Below are 15,269 nucleotides of genomic sequence, written 5' to 3'. Positions count from 1 at the left end.
TGATGCGGGAATATAGTCTAGGATGTGCAGGCTCGGTTTTACTCGGATTTACTCGGTTCTTATCGCCACTTTACCGCAAATTCGGATTTATTATATTGGCTATCCAAAACACATGAAAGGCGATAGCCAATAAAATGCCGTTTAAAGATCCGAGTAAATCCGAGTAAAACCGAACCCGCTCACCCCTAGAATATACAAATGCTAATCTCAGCCTTCCCTTTCTGCAGAAAGGGTATGAAATCCTTTACAGTCAGGATGACTGCAGTCAGTATAAGATCAAGATCCCGACAAGGGTCCGGCAAGTATAGTAACCCTCCCCCTTTCTCCCTCTAACTCTAACCCTCTGTTCCCACAACCTAACACTAACCCTCCCACCCCGCACCCTAACCCTCACCCCCCGCACCCTAACCCTAACCCTCCCACCCCACACCCTAACCCTAACCCTCCCCATTAGTGCCTAAACCTAACCCTCCCTCCTTGGTGCCTAAACCTAACCCTCCCTCTTAGTGCCTAACCCCCCCAGTGGTGCTTAACTCTAACCCACCCCTGGGGGTACCTAACCCTAACCTCACCCTCCCCTAGCCTAACCCTAACCCCCCCGTGACCCCTAAACATAACCAACCCCCCCTCCCCTCCCGCAGCTAAAACCTAACATGCCTACTATACTTTCATTCGGCATCCTGGCTGTCAGGATTCCGGCGTCGGCATGTCAACTACTGTCAGTATTCCGGCGCCAGTCTTCTGGCCGGGTAGTGGCATTCTGGCTCCGGGATTTCCTCAGCCAGGATGCCGGGTGTAGGTATATTCACTACATCCCCTTTGTGCTCCACAGTGCGATGGAGTGTGCGAGCATTCAGACATCTACTTTCAGGCTGCGTGGTCTGGGCATTTGCGATGGTGTTCGTAAACACACCAACATCGACGCAACATTGGTCGCACCATCGACATTTATGGTAATCTTATACCATTTTCCCCCATGAAAGAAAACATAACCTGGAGATTATTGTCAGCAGTAAACCATTCCTGCAACTAGTTCTGTACTGTATTATAAAATGCCTAATAAAAATATTAGTTATAGGGACAAAGCAGAAAAGCAGAAGCTGCAAGATCTGTCTCAGAAAGGGCCTGATTCAGAGACCGCTATTAATGCAGCTATACTCGCAGCCACTCTCGCAATAGCGGTTGTGTGCGAACGCTAATCTCAGCCATACCTTTGTGCTCCACAGTGCAACGGAGTGTACTAGCTGTTAGACGCCCACTTTCACGTTGCGTGGTCTGGGCATTTGGGATGAGGTTTGTAAACACACAAACATTGATGCAACATCAGTCGTACCGTTGACATTTGTGGTAATTCTATGGGTCTCATTCAGACCCAGTCGCAATCACCGATGTGAAACTCTCTCGCTCTGGAGCTCACTACAAAAGGGGCAGCTGTCGATGTTGATTGACAGCTCGCCCTGTTTTGTAGGCGGGCCGGGGGGGTGGTTTCCAAATAGGAAGCGTTCCTTATGGAACGCCTACCATTTTGTGGGCGGCTGCATTGACATCATGAGTGATGTCAGTGGGGAGCTTCCAGCTCCATCAGAGCAGAAAGCTCCCTGGGGCTTGCGGTTGCCCCGATGGTCGCAATGGTGATCACCATCGCGACCATAAACCTGGTCGGTTGTTAAGCTGTGGGTGGTAACCCACAGCTTAACTAACGACCAGGAGGCCGCACTTCAAAAATGAATCGTCCGCCCTCATTCAGAGAGAGCGATCGCTTCTTGCAACCGCCTCTAAATGAGGGCCTATGGGGGTCATTCAGATCCGGTCATTCGCGCGGATGCGCTCGGACCGGGTCGATGGCCCCCCACAGAGCATGCGCAGGACGGCACCAGCGCCGTCATGCGCATGCGTGAGACCCGCTACGACCGACAGCGCCGGTCGTAGCGGGTCTCGATCCAAAGGGGGCGAGCTGTCGATGTTGATTGACAGCTCGCCCCCTTTGGAAGGCGGGCCGGGGGGGTGGCAGCCCAAACGGAGGCGTTCCTATGGGAATGCCTGCCGTTTGGGGGAGGCCCCACTGACATCACTGACATCACTAGTGATGTCAGTGGAGAGCTTCCGGCTCAGACAGAGCCAGAAGCTCTCTGGGGCTTACGACAAGGGAGACCCTACCCTAGAGTCTCATCGTAAGCCCCGATGGTCGCGATGGTCTCTGACCATCGCGACCATCACCGGAGCGGTCGTTAGAGCTGTGGGTGTTAAGCCACAGCCTAACGACCGCAACAGAGGCGGGCGGTCAGGATGCAAGTGGCCGCCCAGTTTCTGAGCGACCGCTTGCATCCTCCGACCGCCTCTGATTGAGGCCCTATATCCTTTTCCCCCATGGGAGAAAAGCTAGTCTGCAGAGTATTGTCAGCACCGAAGCATCACTGCAACTAGTTCTGTACTGTATTATAAAGTGCTTCATAAAAATTTTAGTTGTTGGGACATAAGATTGTAAAATAATATAAATGCCCTGTTTATACTGTATATAAGGACTAGTGGAAATCACTGCTGAATGGCTTTAAGACTATGAGGTATAGTGTAATAGCCTGCTTGCTACAGGCACCCATGAGATTTCGGCTATTTAGCCTCAAGATTTAAAGCTACAAGAATTCAAAAGGCAAAACCAGGCTGGCATTGCATCTTACATTATTTATTCCTTAAATCTAGAGGCTAAATCATCAGAATCATGTGGCTGCCTGCAAGAGCAACTTGCAGGTTAGTACATTTACCCCGATATGGCAAAATAAAGTTTCCATGCTTGGGATCCCCTGATAATCTTGTCAGTCAGTCACCATGTTTGTACTGTAATATACTAATTGCAGTCAAATCATATTTACCAATCAATTCTGACTCTGTAACAGCAGTTTCCATCCTCTTCTCATATGTCTATAAAGCTACTGTAGCCACGGAAGCAGCTGTGGGAGCTAGATTTATTACCTTATGCTAATGTAAGTATTTGTTCAAGTAATGCGGGGGTTTGTGCCACTGTGTGCGGAAACCTGTGCTGACCATTGTTTTACGCCATCCACCACATCGTTAGCGCATTAGTATCTGCATTGACGCCAGCCCCATGCTAAGTGCAGGAGATTCGTCAGAACCAGGCTTCCCTTCTCTGCATGCACGACTCAGGATTGCACTGAGGTTACATGCCCACGGCACTCCCATAAGTCAGGTCAGTTACGTGACAACACATTGTGACTAGGGGTGTGCACCGGCCACTTTTCATGTTTTGGTTTTGGATCTGGATCTTTCTTCGTGTTTTGGATCTGGATTGATTTTGCCAAAACCACCCTTCCGTGTTTTGGGTTCTGGGATTTGGATCTGTATTTTCATGGAAAAAAGCATTAAAACAGCTTAAATCACAGAATTTTTTTTTGTTCCTATGCTTTTATTAACCTTAATAACATTCATTTCCACTCATTTCCAGTCTATTCTGAACACCTCACACTCTTTAAGTGTCTAAATATTAGAGATGTGCGCCACCCCCATGTTTTGGTTTTGGATCTGGATCTCCCCTGATTTTGGATCTGGATTGGTTTTGCCAAAAGCTCACCTCCGTGTTTTGTTCTCGTGTTTTGGTTTTGGATCTGGATTGTTTTTAAAAAAAATAAAAAAACAGCTAATATCACATAAAATGTGCCCTTTTTTGTTCCTATAGTATTAATAACCTCAATAACATTTATTTCCACTCGTTTCCAGTCAAATTCCAGTTGGTTACCTCACAGTTCACAATATTGATTTTTTTCATCTAGTTAAAGGGTCAAAAAGTTGCATCCAGCTTGCTGGCTCAAAACTGATTGATATAATTATTAATAGAGTTGAGGACTGTGCAAAGATGATGGTTGGGATACCCTTGAGGATTGAAGGCATGGGCCTTCATAGAGGACAAGGAAGTTGACGGTCTTGCATTATCATGATGACTGCTGGCGGCAGCTACAACATGTGGTTCTTGGCCTTGCTCTCCTGTCATGTGACAGCCCTCCATATTTTCTGCGGTCTTGAAGCAGTGTCACAAGCACCAATAGTGTAGCCAAAGTGCAGTTACAAAATTCACACACGTGCAGTCGTGCGCACACAGAAGAAAAATATACAAAAGACACTATTGTTTTTGTGTTTTTTCGGGTCCAGAACTTGGGCCCAGAGCACAGATTGATAACGACTGGAGTCGGGCAGCACTAGGTTGCGGTGCCGACTTGCTAGATCTTATGCGGCTAAGCCTAACACGCACAGACACACAGACAATTATTAGAAAAATAGACAATTGAAATTTATTTTTTGTCAGCTCCAGAACTTTGGGCCCAGAGCACAGATTGATGACGACTGGAGTCGGGCAGCACTAGCTTGTGTTACCGACATGATAGATCTTGTGTGGCTAAGCCTAACACGCACAGACAATTATTAGAAAAAAAGACAAGTCTTATTTTTTTTTCTGCTCCAGAACTTTGTGCCCAGAGCGCAAATTGATGACGACTGGAGTTGGGCAACACTAGGTTGCATTGCCGACTTGACAGATCTTGTGTGGCTAGCCTAACACACAGACAATTATTAGAAAAAAAAGACAAGTTTTATTTGCTTTTTTCTGCTCCAGAACTTTGGGCCCAGAGCACAGATTGATGACGACTGGAGTCGGGCAGCACTAGCTTGCGTTGCTGACTTGCTGTATTTTGTGCAGTTAAGCCTAACACGCACACAGGCAAATATATATTACACAAAAAATACACTTTATTTGGGTCCAGAACTTGGGCCCAGATGGATGCAGCAGACAGCACAGCAGACAGCACCAGCCCAGATGGATCAGCAACAGCCCAGATGGACACAGCAGACAGCACAGCACCAGCCCTGATGGATCAGCAGCAACAGCCCAGATGGACACAGCAGACAGCAACACACAACACCAGCCTAGAATGGATCAGCAGCTACAGCCCTGGACACAGCAGACAGAACAGGACACAGCAGACAGAACAGCACAACACCTCTCCCCAGCCCTATACTACCCACCGTCCCTGTTCAGTCTCCACAGCCAGAGTGAAATGGCGCCTGCCGCGTCCCTTATATATAGAGATATAAAGCTCGCGAGCCGCAAGATTTCGTCTCTATGGTTTTGCCTTGATTTGAGAGATCCGAGTCAGCGGGAACATCCGAGCCCACTTGGATCCGACTTGGATTCCCTTAGTTCGGGTGGGTTCGGATCTCTTAGATCTGAACCCGCTCATCTCTACTAAATATACACATTTAATTTGTGACCACCCAGTTCCAGCTGCAAAACACCCTATTTCACAGAGAGACAGAGCTGACCTAGTTCTTTTCGACTTGGAATAGGACGGACATATGCAAAAATGCATAAGTTCACCCCTGCGCATACACATTATGCATAACCTCGCCCTTTCTGTCTGTGCTGAGAGATCCATCCGACTCAGAATCAGAGAGAGAGAGAGGGGGAGGGAGGAGAGAGAGGGAGAGAGAGGGAGAGAGAGAGGGAGAGAGGGAGGGAGGGAGAAATCACCTTAAGCATCAGTTATTCAATTAACTAAGGGCTTATATGGTTGAGAAATATTTATAAACATTGGAGCTGTGTAGTGACCAGGTTTGCAATGTATTCCAATCACTTATCTAATACCTACTTACAGACATATGGATCAGTTCCTTAGTTAAGGCTACTAAAATGTCACTGTTAGTCATTAAAATACTAGGATCAACTGTGATGGAATTAACAGACATCTTCAATATCAGCCCACTTAAATGTTCATGGGCTATTTGCTAATCATACTATATGCATACACAGATACAGAAATATTGTGCAGGCTGATTGGTATGAGAGTAAGAGACTTTAACAATTCATAAACAATGTTTATTCTATCAAGCTACATTAATTAGCTTCAGTTATCCATGACTGCAGCCCCCTTGATTACTCAAGGTCCATAACTTGTTTTTTTCTGAAATGAAATGCCTTTTAACTAATTAGTAGAAATAATTAATCTGAGCTGTAGCAATGCCACACTCTATGAAGTACATGCTTAATCTTGTTATTATAAATCAGACTTGAGAGGTACTTGTAAAACATCATTAATTAAGAGTGATCAACATTGGCTCTGATGGGCATACTACTTCAGGAGAATCCTGAGAATGGGGACAATTAGGGGAAATTATATTACAAGAACTGACATGTCTCCTGCAAGAACAGCAGCGTCACCATTACTAAATCCTTTTGTGCATAATGCCTTACACAATATTAGAAACAGACAAATCTCAGGTGCACAACTCCAGATTATTGATAATATATACCGGTAAATGCAATAAAATTTTGCACTCAATAGAGGTTTTTAGCATAATCTTGGCCATTTCTTTTATAACACATTTTAACCCTTCACTGTTTGTTTATTATACATGTATTTCACTTTTTTATTTTCATTCTCTATATGCAGCTGTGGCTGCTCTTAACTATCTCTTTTACACTGCACTTTTCTCACTATGGTGGGGCCCTGGGGTGGCTTAGCTGGACTAGTTTGGGGGTGTCCTGTGCTCTGGATTTGAACCCTAGTATGTTAGGGACCTACCCTAAAGAGGTTACCTGGATATGGTGGGTAGGCCCATAACCTTGGCCAAGATTATGCTAAAAACCTCTATTGATTGCAAAATTTTATTGCATTTATATATTATCAATAATTTGGTGTTGTGCACCTGAGATTTGTCTGTTTCTGTGCCTGCAATTAGTCTCATCAGGTAGCACCTCCCATTATATATATTTAGGGTGTGCAGTCCAGGAACCTTTCCTATATATTTACACAATATTACCAAGATTACAAATATTCATTTGTATCATTATGTCCCCGCAACAAGTGAACTTATAAAGGTCATACCTCTTTTACACTAATGTCCCGGGTCTGACCAGGTTAGACTTAGGACAGACCCCGTTTCCACTGTAGCGCTGGCCCAAGCTATTCATGGATTGGCGCCGTTCACACTGCACACAGGTGCAGTTGAACTGTTATTCCAGCCCTTGGAGACATTTCCAACCACTGAGAAACCAGGACATCCCCAAGCTTTAAATGGGAACCGGTTTGGACGACCCAGGTTTCCCGTTTACACTGCAGGGTTACATGGGTCATTCCCATGTTAAACCCTGCAAGCTATCCGGGTTGGATTGCCGGGTCACTTGACCTGTGGATTCAACCCTGGCCCCTAGCAGCAACCTGGGCTAACCCTGCAATAACCCGGGATTTTGCTGCTAGTCTGAAAGGGCTATAACAAACACATTTCATATATTCCAAAACAGTTATCACTTGTTTTGTTGGAGTGCACTCTCGTATGTGCATTTACAGGGGCGGATTGGGATGGAAAACCAGCCCGGGAAATTTCTGCAGCAGCCCTAAATGGGAGGAGGTGGAGTCTGTGAAGGGGGCAGGATCTGATGACATATCTAAAAGGATCTGATGGTATATAGGTGGCAAGTGGAGGAGAGACAGCAAGAATGTCAGAGAAAGATGGGGGGGGAGAAACAAACGAGAGAGATAGTAAGATAGAGATAGATGAAAACTGTTTTTTTCTTCATCACTTATCAATGTGCAATCCCATCTCCTCTATATAATAATAATATCAGTGTGTGCTGGGGGCTGTTTTATTTCCCCTCATATCACTGTATAGTGTCTTCACCTAGATATAATAATAATACCTCTTATAAGTGTGTGCTGGGAGCTTTGTTAATTATCCTCATATATCACTGTACAATCTCCTCTCCTCTATATAATAATAATATCAGTGTGTGCTGGGGGCTGTTTTATTTCCCCTCATATCACTGTATAGTGTCTTCACCTACGTATAATAATAATACCTCTTATAAGTGTGTGCTGGGAGCTTTGTTAATTATCCTCATATATCACTGTACAATCTCCTCTCCTCTATATAATAACACTACCACATATCAGTGTGCTGGGAGCTGTGCTATTGCCCCTCATATATCACGGTACTGTCCTCTCCCCCTTATAGAATAATACCACATAGTGTCTGCTGGTGGCTGTTATTCCCCCTCATATATCACTGTACTGCCCCATCTCACCTATAGAATAATAATACAGGTACCACATATCAGTGTGTAGGGAGCTATGTTATTCCCCCTCATATATCACTGTACTGTTCCCTCTCCCCTATATAATAATAATACCACATATCAGTGAGTGCTGGGGCTGTGTTATCTCTCATCATATATAACTTTATAGTCCCCTCTCCCCTATATAATAATAATAATAATAATACCACATAGTGAGTGCTGGGGCTGTGATATCTCTCATCATATATAACTTTACAGTCCCCTCTCCCCTATATAATAATAATATCACATATCAGTGTGTGCTGGGGCTGTGTTATTCCCCCTCATATTTCACTGTACGGTCCCCTCTCCCACTATATTATAATAATAACACATATCAGTGTGTGCTGGGGCAGTGTTATTCCCCCTCATATATCACTGTACGGTCCCCTCTCCCCCTATATAATAAAAATACCACATATCAGTGTCTGCTGGTGGCTGTGTTATTCCCCCTTCTATATCACTCCACTACCCCCATCTCACCTATAGAATAATAATACAGGTACCACATATCAGTGTGTAGGGAGCTATGTTAATCCCCCTCATATATCACTGTACTGTTCCCTCTCCCCTATATAATAATAATACCACATAGTGAGTGCTGGGGCTGTGATATCTCTCATCATATATAACTTTACAGTCCCCTCTCCCCTATATAATAATAATATCACATATCAGTGTGTGCTGGGGCTGTGTTATTCCCCCTCATATTTCACTGTACGGTCCCCTCTCCCCTTATATTATAATAATAACACATATCAGTGTGTGCTGGGGCTGTGTTATTCCCCCTCATATATCACTGTATGGTCCCCTCTGCCCCTATATAATAAAAATACCACATATCAGTGTCTGCTGGTGGCTGTGTTAGTCCCCCTTCTATATCACTCTACTGCCCCCATCTCACCTATAGAATAATAATACAGGTACCACATATCAGTGTGTAGGGAGCTATGTTATTCCCCCTCATATATCACTGTACTGTTCCCTCTCCCCTATATAATAATAATACCACATATCAGTGAGTGCTGGGGCTGTGTTATCTCTCATCATATATAACTTTATAGTCCCCTCTCCCCTATATAATGATAATAATAATAATACCACATATCAGTGTGTGCTGAGGCTGTGTTATCTCTCATCATATGTAACTTTATGGTCCCCTCTCCCTTATATAATAATAATACCACATATCAGTGTGTGCTGGGGCTGTGTTATCTCTCATCATATATAACTTTACGGTCCCCTCTCCCCTATATAATAATAATACCACATATCAGTGTGTGCTGGGGCTGTGTTAACTCTCATCATATATAACTTTATGGTCCCCTCTCCCCTATATAATACAAAATATCTGTGTGCTGGGAGCTGTATTATTTCCCCTCATATGTCACTGTACTGTTTCCTCTCCCCTATATAATAACAATGTCACATATCAGTGTGTGCTGGCAGCTGTGTTCAGCCCCCCAGAGGGTCACTTACCAGCCTTTTTCCAACGCTGGTCTCACTGCTCCCACAGTCATATCGTGGCCTTGGTGAAGGAGGAGTGGTGCCTGCTTCCTTTTGGAGTTTCAGGAACCACAGTGAGACACTCCTCCGTGTCTCCGCCGCCGCATTCGGATCCAAGAGCCGGAGTTCAGCCAGTGAGGACGCTCAAACTGTGCTGTCTAATGAGTAGGCTACACTGGAGTGAGACACCTGGTGGAGGGGAGAGGTAACTGCAAGGCAGTGTTACAGGCAGCCGTGAGAGACTGAGCTGCCTCTGCACGGCCCAGCCGCCTGACATCTCCGGATTTCTCCATTGCCACTTCTCACATGCGTGGCCACAGGAGTGAAGGCCCTGAAGGGACTACTAATGATAGAGATGTCCAGCCCAGCGGGAAGTACCCCGGTTTCCCGGCGGCCCAATGCGCCCCTGTGCATTTACAATATGCAAAGTTTGGCCAATAGAATATTCTGATTTATAGTATAAAAGCATTTTAGTGAAACTGTAAAGGTGTCAAAGCAGCGTTCTAAATGAAGTCAACAACCGAATGGAATGCTGCAACATCTGTAATGTAAGGTGTAGCCTCCACTTCCTGCTGATCATCCAAACTCCTGGGGCACTGTAATCTGCTAAAGTGACCAGCATAACAGTTGGTTTCAAGAGCAGACCCCATGTTTTCTGATAGCTGGATAACACCACAAGTGGGACAAGTCTGTAGGTGAGTGTCACGCTCCGCACTATTAAAACCACTTTCTTACCTCTCCGGTGCCTGTCCAGGATGGCACAGAGGTCCGCTCACGTTGCACATCTCTCCCAGCTGGTGCTGATGTTTGTCTGTGCTGCTCCTGCCCCGTCCACTCAGTGTCCTGTTACTGAGCATGGAGATGTCTCTCTGCAACCTCTTACTCACAGCGTGTCTTCCCAGCATGGTGGCACACAGGCTGCACACCAGAGTTCCCTCCGAAACAACAGTATGGGTGCAGCCACGTTGAACTCTGTCATCTGACGCTCTTCCTCCACTCAGAGCGCTGCTCCCAGACCAGCTTATCGCAGCATCCAATCCCTATGGATCCTCCCCTATAAATTCCATTTCCAGGCTGGCCTTTGATGAGAGTACAATGTCGCTTCTTGTTAAAGTTACAGCTCAGTGCTGAGCTCCCAGGTTCTCTGTATCTGAATGGTCCCAGGGCCTGATTCAGAGGTGCTTGCTATTTGCGAGCACTCGCTCTGAATCAGGGCGTATAAAAAAAAAAAATCCACCTCCAGGCCGCTCACATAGCTGTGGGTGACCACCCACAGCTTTTGCGAGCGGCCTAGCGATGGTCGCGATTATCGCAACCATCGGGCTTGCTACAAGACCTTTGTGGTAGGGTCTCGGTTCCCGCAAGCCCGAGTGAACTTCCTGCTCTAATAGAACAGGAAGTTCTCTACTGACATCACGAATTATGTCAGTAGTGCCACCCACAAACGGCAGGCGTTCCTTCGGGAATGCCTCCGTTTGTCCAGCCACCCCCCTCCCCGCCTACAAAAAGGGGCAAGCTGTCGATCAACATCGACAGCTGCCCTGTTTTGTAGCGGGACTCGCGCACGCGCATTGCACACGCCACTCGTGCTCACTGGCCGACCATCGACCCGCTTGCGAGCGGTTCTGAATCAGGCCACAAGTCCGTTATATCCAGTTCCTATACACACCAGTCTGGTTATTAGCACTGAGACTTACAGCCACCATCGGTTCTAGCCAATACCTCCATCCATCGGTCTCATCCGATACTTCCAACATTGCACTCATATTAATTAAGTTCTCCAATACATCAACATCGGTCCCAACCGATCAAGTTCATCAATTCATCAACATCGGACTCATATCAATTAAGTTAATCAATTCATCAACATTGGTCCCAACTGATCAAGTTCATCAAATCATCAACATCTGACTCTTATCAATTAAGTTAATCAATTCATCAACATTGGTCCCAACTGATCAAGTTCATCAAATCATCAACATCTGACTCTTATCAATTAAGTTTGTCAATTCATCAACATCGGTCCCAACTGATCAAGTTCATCAATTCATTAATATCGGACTCATATCAATTAAGTTCATCAATTTTCCAACATTGGATTCAAATCCATCAAGTTCTTCAAATCATCAACATCTGTCTCAAACTGATCCAGCTCTCATTCCAGCATCATTGATTCCAATCCAATTCTGCTCATTCATTCAGTATTATCATCTCTAGTTCTCAATTTTACCTGCTGTTTAATACAGACATTCCATTCTTGTTCTAGCCTTTGAGCCTATCAACTTCTGCAGCTCCTCTACCTCCTCACAGCAATACATGAGGAAGTCCTGGCTCAAGCCACCCAGATTTATTCATACCTTCCAAGTCACTTCTTCAGCCTCCCATGCCTGTTCCAGCCCAAACCAACCTCAGAAGTGACAGTGAGAAATTCCTGTACATTAATATTTGTGCAAAGTCTGCACACATTTGCGCAACTGGTTAGACTGGAGTGCACAGTGTCCACCATTTACCGTATATACTCGAGTATAAGCCGAGTTTTTCAGCACATTTTTTGTGCTGAAAAAGCACCCCCTCGGCTTATACTCGAGTCATGCCCGCATGGTACGCTGCTGAGTAGCGTACCATGCGGGCCGGGGTGCAGACTGTGTCACTGTGACACAGCCTGTGCCGCGTGTGTAGCGCTGACCGGACAGAGTTCGGTCAGCACTACACACTGCTAAACACACAGCCGCCGGAGCCGGCAGCTATGTGTTTGGTGTAATCAGCAGCCGCTGAGAGTCTGTCAGACTCTCAGCGGCTACTGCTGCTCCCACTGCGGGAGCCATCTTCCGGCTCCCGCAGTGGGTAATGGGAGAGACATCATCATGACGACGTCTCTCCCATTATGCAAAGCGGCGGAGGAGCCTGTAGCAGCGTCGGGACCAGGAGCGGGGTTACAGGTAAGTGTTTTTTTTTTTTACATTTCTTTCTACTGGGGGGGTACTACCAGGGGGGGATATCGCTACTGGGGGCACTACCAGAGGGGGGATTAATAATGGGGGAACTACCAGGGGGGGGATGTTGCTACTGGGGGCACTACCAGGGAGGGGGGGAATACTGGGGGCACTACCAGGGGGGATGTTGCTACTGGGGGCACTACCAGGGGGGGTTAATACTGGGGGCACTACCAGAGGGGGATATTGCTACTGGGGGCACTACCAGGGGGGGGATTAATACTGGGGGCACTACCAGGGGGGGATGTTGCTACTGGGGGCACTACCAGGGGGGGTTAATACTGGGGGCACTACCAGGGGGGGTTATTGCTACTGGGGGCACTACCAGGGGGGGATTAATATTGGGGGCACTACCAGGGGGATTTTGCTACTGGGGGCACTACCAGGCGGGGGATTAATACTGGGGGCACTACCAGGGGGGGATATTGCTACTGGGGGCACTACCAGGGGGGGTATTACTACTGGGGGCACTACCAGGGGGGGATATTACTACTGGGGGCACTACCAGGGGGGGATTACTACTGGGGGCACTACCAGGGGGGGATTACTACTGGGGACAGTACCAGAGGGGGGATTACTATCAGTAGCTGCTGCATTTCCCACCCTAGGCTTATACTCGAGTCAATAAGTTTTCCCAGTTTTTTGTGGTAAAATTAGGTACCTCGGCTTATATTCGGGTCAACTTATACTCGAGTATATACGGTAATATACTTTTAAACCCCTGCACAGTCCATTAGTGGATCCCCTGTTCAATTTAATTGTCTGTCTGTTGAAGGTTGCATATGCTGCTGAAGAAGCTCTGGGGTGGAATGGTTAACTCACCTTCCTTGTGAGATTATAGCTGTGGCTCCCAGTGTGCTGCGTCACAGAGAGCCGGGATGCAGCACTCTAGGACCCACAGCTATAATCTTGCAAGGAAGGTGACCTAACCATTCCATTTCCTCCGGGGGCCCGGTGTATAACGGGCATCTATTAATGAAATCTACAACCAACTGGGACAGATATATTATCATATTGGTAATATACAAATTTCATAATTGACCATAGACTCTGTTGATATTTATACATATGGTCATGATGCATGGCTAATTAAATTATGTGTAGTATTGCTGAATTGGCGCACTACAAGCACCAGCCTGTATTAACAAAGCTGGACATTTACTGGAAAGATATTCCATGGAGTAACTGAGGAATTCCGAACCATATCCATTGTGAAATACTGCAGAATATATATTATTAAGAACAATTTGGGACAATCAGTCTGGACAAGTTGGAGTATGGTGATTTAAAAGTTTGAATCTGATGATGAGGGGGTTAATTGGATAGGAAGCACTGTGATTATATGTTGCTAATATCACTATCCATAGGTAGTTACAATACATTTGGAATACATACGAATTACCGCTGGACACAAGTCATGTGGTTCAAATCCCGACAGCGGCAGGCCGACACGGCTGAAAATCCCAATCGTCCGCAGGTAAGTATGACCTAACCTAACCCCCCTAACCCTAACCCTCCTTAGGGGTGCCTAACCCTAACCTTCCCCCTCAGTGTCTAACCCTAATCCCCCCTCTAAGTGCCTACACCTAACCCCCCCTTCCCCGCCGCCTAAACCTAAGTCCCCCAGGGGGGTGCCTAACCCTTAGTCCCCCCCGGGGTGCTTAACCCTAACCCTCTCTCCTCCTAGCCTAACCCTAACCTCCCGGGGGGGTGCCTAACCCTAAATCCCCCCCGGGAGCCTAACCCTCTCCCCAGAATGATCTAAGCCAGAGGTTCCCAAAAGCGGTCCTCAAGGCTCTCCAACAGTTCAGGTTTTAGAGATATCCATGGTGAAGCACAGGTGACTTAATTAGTACCTCGGTCAATTTAATTTAAACACCTGTGCTCAACCATGGATAGCTCTAAAACCTGAACTGTTGGGGAGCCTTGAGAACCATGTTTTTGATCCTCTGGTCTAAGCAATTGGTTTGATTTTGATGTTGAGGTTAGTAGGTAAAACAAGTACAAAAAAGTTTCTAATGCACAACAAATGTTATCAAATACTATAAATCATTAAACAGCCTTGTGCTAAGACAGTGAGGAACACTAGAAGACTTCTTGGACCTTACATGGATCCAGTGTGGAGACAATGATATCTAATAAATTATTGCTGTTTACTTTAATAAACATTATATTTAGTTTCAATATTTGCAATGAACCAACATTAACAAAGCTTCTGATTCATTGAGTACGTTGAATACAATTTTTATTTAACAATATCAATCCTTATAGGTTTATAAGTATAATGTAGAAAAACATTTATATTTCCAATATCCTTCCAAGGATGAAGAAATATGCAACACTGTTGTTAAACTAAATCCTACAAAATATTTATAGAACGTCTCTGAATGTGTCTCATTTATGAAATGTAGAAAGGGGTATTTAAGAGATCTAATGGCACAAACAAATACTCAAAATAGATGTATTTTCTCTGGAAGGTTGGAGGAGAGGCCTTTGGGAGACACTACATTAGCCTCTGAGTAACTGCTCATTCCAGACTTCATTTCTGGAGTCATTGATTAATTTGAATCATAAATTAAGTAATGACTTCTTGAATATTGGATATTCCCAATCTAATTAACCTTTCAGTCCCTCAGATAAACTCAGACAGTACTGAT

The sequence above is a fragment of the Taudactylus pleione genome, unplaced genomic scaffold (assembly GCF_031769625.1).
Source record: "Taudactylus pleione unplaced genomic scaffold, aTauple2 ptg000016l, whole genome shotgun sequence".
Classification (NCBI taxonomy): domain Eukaryota; kingdom Metazoa; phylum Chordata; class Amphibia; order Anura; family Myobatrachidae; genus Taudactylus; species Taudactylus pleione.
The sequence above is the reverse complement of the archived record's forward strand: the minus strand, read 5'-3'. Positions refer to the sequence as shown.